Source organism: Mustelus asterias, unplaced genomic scaffold (genome assembly GCF_964213995.1).
Source record: "Mustelus asterias unplaced genomic scaffold, sMusAst1.hap1.1 HAP1_SCAFFOLD_642, whole genome shotgun sequence".
Lineage (NCBI taxonomy): Eukaryota > Metazoa > Chordata > Chondrichthyes > Carcharhiniformes > Triakidae > Mustelus > Mustelus asterias.
Genome location: NW_027590591.1, coordinates 204,898 through 210,897, shown reverse-complemented (window position 1 = coordinate 210,897; position 6,000 = coordinate 204,898).

The following is a 6,000-nucleotide window of genomic DNA, read 5'->3' as shown; positions in this document are numbered from 1 at the left end:
AATTTACTGATGACACCAAGATTGGTGAAGTAGTGGATGAGGTGGAGGGCTGTTGTAGGCTGCAAAGAGACATAGATAGGATGCAAAGTTGGGCTGAAAAATGGCAAATGGAGTTTAACCCTGATAAATGTGAGGTGATTCATTTTGGTAGGACTAATTTAAATGTGGATTACAGGGTCAAAGGTAGGGTTCTGAAGACTGTGGAGGAACAGATAGATCTTGGGGTCCATATCCACAGATCTCTAAAGGTTGCCACTCAAGTGGATAGAGCTGTGAAGAAGGCCTATAGTGTGTTAGCTTTTATTAACAGGGGGTTGGAGTTTAAGAGCCGTGGGGTTATGCTGCAACTGTACAGGACCTTGGTGAGACCACATTTGGAATATTGTGTGCAGTTCTGGTCACCTCACTATAAGAAGGATGTGGAAGCGCTGGAAAGAGTGCAGAGGAGATTTACCAGGATGCTGCCTGGTTTGGAGGGTAGGTCTTATGAGGAAAGATTGAGGGAGTTGGGGCTGTTCTCTCTGGAGCGGAGGAGGCTGAGGGGAGACTTAATCGAGGTTTATAAAATGATGAAGGGGATAGATAGAGTGAACGTTCAAAGACTATTTCCTCGGGTGGATGGAGCTATTACATGGGGGCATAACTATAGGGTTCATGGTGGGAGATATAGGAAGGATATCAGAGGTAGGTTCTTTACGCAGAGAGTGGTTGGGGTGTGGACTGGACTGCCTGCAGTGATAGTGGAGTCAGACACTTTAGGAACATTTAAGCGGTTATTGGATAGGCACATGGAGCACACCAGGATGATAGGGAGTGGGATAGCTTGATCTTTGTTTCAGATAAAGCTCGGCACAACATCGTGGGCCGAAGGGCCTGTTCTGTGCTGTACTGTTCTATGTTTCTATGTTTCTAATTTCCCCTTACTCCATATAAACGCTTTCCTAGCTTGCCTGATCCTCTCTTTATCCAATACAAGCATAAAGGAGATAGAGTTATGATCGCTATCCCCAAGATGCTCCCCCACTGAGAGATCTGACACCTGTCCAGGTTCATTGGTCAGTATCAGATCAAGTACAGCCTCTCCTCTTGTAGGCTTGTCCACATGCTGTGTCAGGAAACCCTCCTGAACACACCCAATGAACTCCTCCCCATCCAATCCCCTTACCCTTGGGATATTCCAATCTATGTTTGGGAAATTAAAGTCTCCCATCACAACAACTCTGCTATTACTGCATCTCTCCAGGATCTGTTTCCCTATCCGCTCCTCCACCTCCCTGTCACTATTGGGCGGCCTATAGAAAACTCCCAGCAAAGTGATCGACCCCTTCCCACTCCGAACTTCCACCCACAGAGACTCTGTAGACAATCCCTCCACAGCATACACCTTCTCTACAGCTGTGACACTATCCCTGATCAGCAGTGCCACTCCACTCCCTCTCTTGCCTCCCTCCCTGTCCTTCCTGAAACATCTGAATCCTGGCACCTGTAGTATCCAGTCCTGTCCCTGAGACATCCAAGTCTCCGTAATGGCCACCACATCACACTTCCAGGCATCGATCCACGCTCTGAGCTCATCCCCTTTATTCACTATACTCCTGGCATTAAAGTAAACACATCTCAATCCTTTGGTCTGAGCTCTCCCCTTCTCTATCCCCCGTCCATCCTCCCTCTTGCACCGTCTATAACCCTTCTCTGTTTGCAAGCTAACTTCCTCGCTCCCAGTCACCTCGTCTCGATCCCCTCCCCCCAACCTATCTAGTTTAAACTCTCCCCAGTAGCCTTAGACAACCTTCCCGCCAGGATATTGGTCCCCCTGGGATTCAAGTGCTACCTGTTTTTTGTGTACAGGTCACACCTGCCCCTAAAGAGGTCCCAATGGTCCAGGAACCTGAATCCCTGCCCTCTGCACCAGTCCCTCAGCCACACATTCATCCTCCACCTCACTCCATTCCTGCCCTCACCTTCCCGTGGCACAGGCAGCAATCCTGAGATTACTACCTTTGCTTTCCTCCTTCTCAGCTGTCTCCCTAATTCCCTGTACTCTCTTTTCATGATCCCTTCCCCCTTCCTTTCCACACCAGCGGTACCAATATGTACCGCTACCTCTCCCTCCCCCCTCAGGATTTCTGGGAGTCGACCAGCGACATCCTGGATCCCGGCCCCAGGGAAGCAGACCACCATCCGAGACTCCCGCCTGCCTCCGCAAAAACGCCTGCTCGACCCCCTTACTGTCGAGTCCCCGATTAATACCGCCTTCCTCCTCTTTTCCTTAGCCCTCTGAGTTACAGAGCCGGACTCCACTCCGGAGACACGGCCACTGCTGCTTCCCCCAGGTGGGCTGTCCCCCCCAGCAGTACTCAGGCAGGAGTACTTGTTGTGTAGGGGCTCATCCACCAGGGTGCTCTCAATCACCCGAGCTTTACCCTTCCTGGCTGTCACCCACTTGGCCTCCTCCCGTGGCCCTGGTGTGACCACCTGATGATAGCTCTTGTCTATCACCTCCTCATTCTCTCTCATCAGCCTAAGATCCTCGAGCTGCAGTTCCAGCTCCCTAACACGGTCCCTCAGGAACCGCAGCTCGACACACCCCTCACAGATGTGGATGTCCGGGAGGCCAGGTGCCTCCAGGACCTCCCACATCCTACACTGGGAACAACACACTGGCTTCACACTCATATTTGCCCCTTTATACCAAGATACACAGAGAAAAGTAAATAAGAAATTAAAAACTCACCCCTGCTCGCCCTGTCCCCCAAAGCCCTGTGAGCCAAAGCCCTTACAGCTCACACTCTGCTTCCCACTCACTCCACTGCCCGCTCCCGACGCTGCCCGTTGTATACTGCATTGACACTTCTACCCTGGGGAAAAGCCTCTGACTATCCACCCTGTCTGTGCCTCTCATCATTTTGTAGACCTCTATCAGGTCTCCCCTCAGCCTCAGTCTTTCCAGTGAAAACAATCCCAGTTTATTCAACCTCTCCTCATAGCCGACACCCTCGAGACCAGGCAACATCCTGGTGAACCTCCTTTACACTCTCTCCAAAGCTTCCACATCCTCCTGGTAGTGTGGTGACCAGAACTGGACGCAATACTCCAAATGCGCAGTGCTGCCCCTCAGCAGCACACAGGGACACGTACCTTACTGAAGGTCTCCCTGCAAAAGACCAAAGATATGCGGGTTAGGTTGATTGGCCATGCTAAAAAAAAAATTGCCCTTAGTGTCCTGAGATGCGTAGGTTAGAGGGATTAGTGGGTAAATATGTAGGGATATAGGGGTAGGGCCTGGGTGGGATTGTGGTCGGTGCAGACTCGATGGGCCGAATGGCCTCTTTCTGTACTGTAGGGTTTCTTTCTTTCTAAAACCCACCATGCACGCCCACCTACACCCTCCCCCCTCAACTCCCCCAATCAGCTCCCTCATGCCCCACGCCCTGCACGCAGCTCGATTCCTGCAGCTATTAACGCTGTTACCTCAGGCAACGCGGCAGCACTGTGTGGTGCACAGCAAGATCCCATCTGCAATCGTTAACAAGGCGGAGTCCAGTCATAACCCATACTGGCTTGTTGAAAGAGTGGTCACGTCCAGTCCCACATTCTCTCTCACCGTTTTCGCACCAAGTGGAGCTCAGTGGTTAGCCATGCTAAATTGTCCCTTAGTGTCCAAAGATGTGCAGGTTAGGGTGGATTGGCCGTGCTAAATTGTCCCTTAGTGTTCTGGGATGTTCTGTGTCCGTAACCTTCAAACATCCATACACTCTTTACCCTCGAGCCTCTGTCCAAGTCCCTCTTGAAGTTATCAATGGATTCAGGAGGTGACTTTGCTTTGAGGTCAAACGTGTCAAGTCCTGGATGGAAACATTTCTCCTGCTCTCAATCCTTTCACAATAATATCAAATCTATGATCTCTGCTTGTTAATCCAATGCCCTGAGAGACAGAGAGAGAGAGAGAGAGAGTGGGGGTGAGGCGGGACAGAGCAGTGGGTACCTGCCTGTATTAAAACATTTCATCTCCAGCAAGACAGAATCTAACCATCGCCCTTTGACATTCAATGGTGTTACCATCATTGAATCCCCCACCATCAACATCCTGGGGGTTACCATTGACCAGAAACTGAACTGGGACCCAGCCGTATAAATACTGTGGCTACAAGAGCAGGTCAGAGGCTGGGAATCCTGCAGTGAGTAACTCACCTCCTGACTCCCCAAAGCCTGTCCATCATCTACAAGGCACAAGTCAGGAGTGTGATGGAATACTCCCCACTTGCCTGGATGGGTGCAGCTCCCAACAACACTCGAGAAGCTCAACACCATCCAGGACAAAGCAGCCCCGCTCGATCGACACGTTAACCACAAACATTCACTCCCTCCACCACCAACACACAGTGACAGCCGTGTGTACCGTCTACAAGATCCACTGCAGCAACTCACCAAGGCTCCTTAGGCAGCACCTTCCAAACCCATGACCACTTCCATCTGGGACAAGGGCAGCAGATACCTGGGAACTCCACCACTTGCAAGTTCTCCTACAAGCCACTCACCATCCTGATTTGGAAATATATCGGCTGTTTCTTCAGAGTCACTGGGTCAAAATCCTGGAATTCCCTCCCTAACAGCACTGTGGGTGTAGCTACACAGACGGGAATGCAGCGGGTTCAAGAAGGCAGCTCACCACCAATTTCTGAAGGGGTAATTAGGGATGAGGGATAAGTGCTGGGCCTGGCCTGTGATACTCACCACTGCACTGGTAGCAGGCGCAGTGATGCTACTCCTTGTAGCTCCACTCAAACTGTGCACTTGGTTGACTGTGTTGCGTGCCAGGCAGAAGCACATTGAGGTGGAGATACACTCTGCCAATGGCCGAGGGCAGCCTCACCTGTGCCCACTTTTCCAGACATGGTTTTTTTTTTCAAAAACCATAAACCACCATGTCACCCTTCTGTACACCGTCCACCAGCGGCCAAGAGGTTCCCAGCATCTTTCAAACTGCTTAGTTACCTTTTCTTGAGAAAAGCTGAACAGCAGATTCTTGCAGCAACCCTTTAAGCCACAGTGTGTTTTTTTCAGAAATGCTTCCAGAAGGATCTTACTCTTTGAAAATGAATTATTTTCTGTGATGAAAATGTTTATGATGATACAAACTCAAGAAGGCAATTCAAATTCTCATTATTCCTTTCCCCACGACAATATCTCTCCAGACACATAAACCAGTGAAGAGTCACCACCAGCCGGACACAAAGATTTCTTGTCTGGAACTGGCACAGTTGCAAATGGTTTTCTTCCAGCGAATTCTTGAGCATTCCCACGATGGTTCTCACCCAACTTGTATCTCTCTCCAAGACACTGACAAACCATCACTCTAAACTCACTGTTCCTTCAACCGCAGAACAAGTACATAGTTTGTTGAAAGCGGCGTCACAGGTAGACAGGGCAGTGAAGAAGGTGTTTAGACACTGGCCTTCCTCAGTCAGAACACTGAGTATCGGAGTTGGGACATTATTGTACAAGTCCTTGGTGAGGCTGCACTTGGAGTATTGTGTATAGTTTTGGTCACCCTATCGGAAAGACACTGATAAACTGGAAAGAGTGCAGAGAAGATTTCCCAGGATGTTGCCAGGACTACTGGGGCCTGAGTTAAAGGGAGCGGTTGGCCAGGATGGGACTTTAGTCCTTGGAACGTAGGAGAATGAGGGGTGACCTTACTGAGGTGGATAAACTCACGAGGGACAGAGATAGGATGAACACACAGAGTCTTTTTCCCAGGGAAGGGGAATTGAAAACTAGAGGGCAGAGGTTAAAGGTGAGAGGGGAAAGATTTCAAAGGGACCTGAGGTGTAACTTCTTCGCACTGAGGAATATGTCTCTGGGAGATGGGGTGGTGTTGGGGGTCTGGGGGGGTTGGAGGGGGGGGGGGCGGTGGTTGTGGTGGGGTGGTGGGTGTGTGCAATGTTTAGTCCTGAGACACTTGCTATCCCGGGCCAGCATTTTCCAGCGCCATCCCAC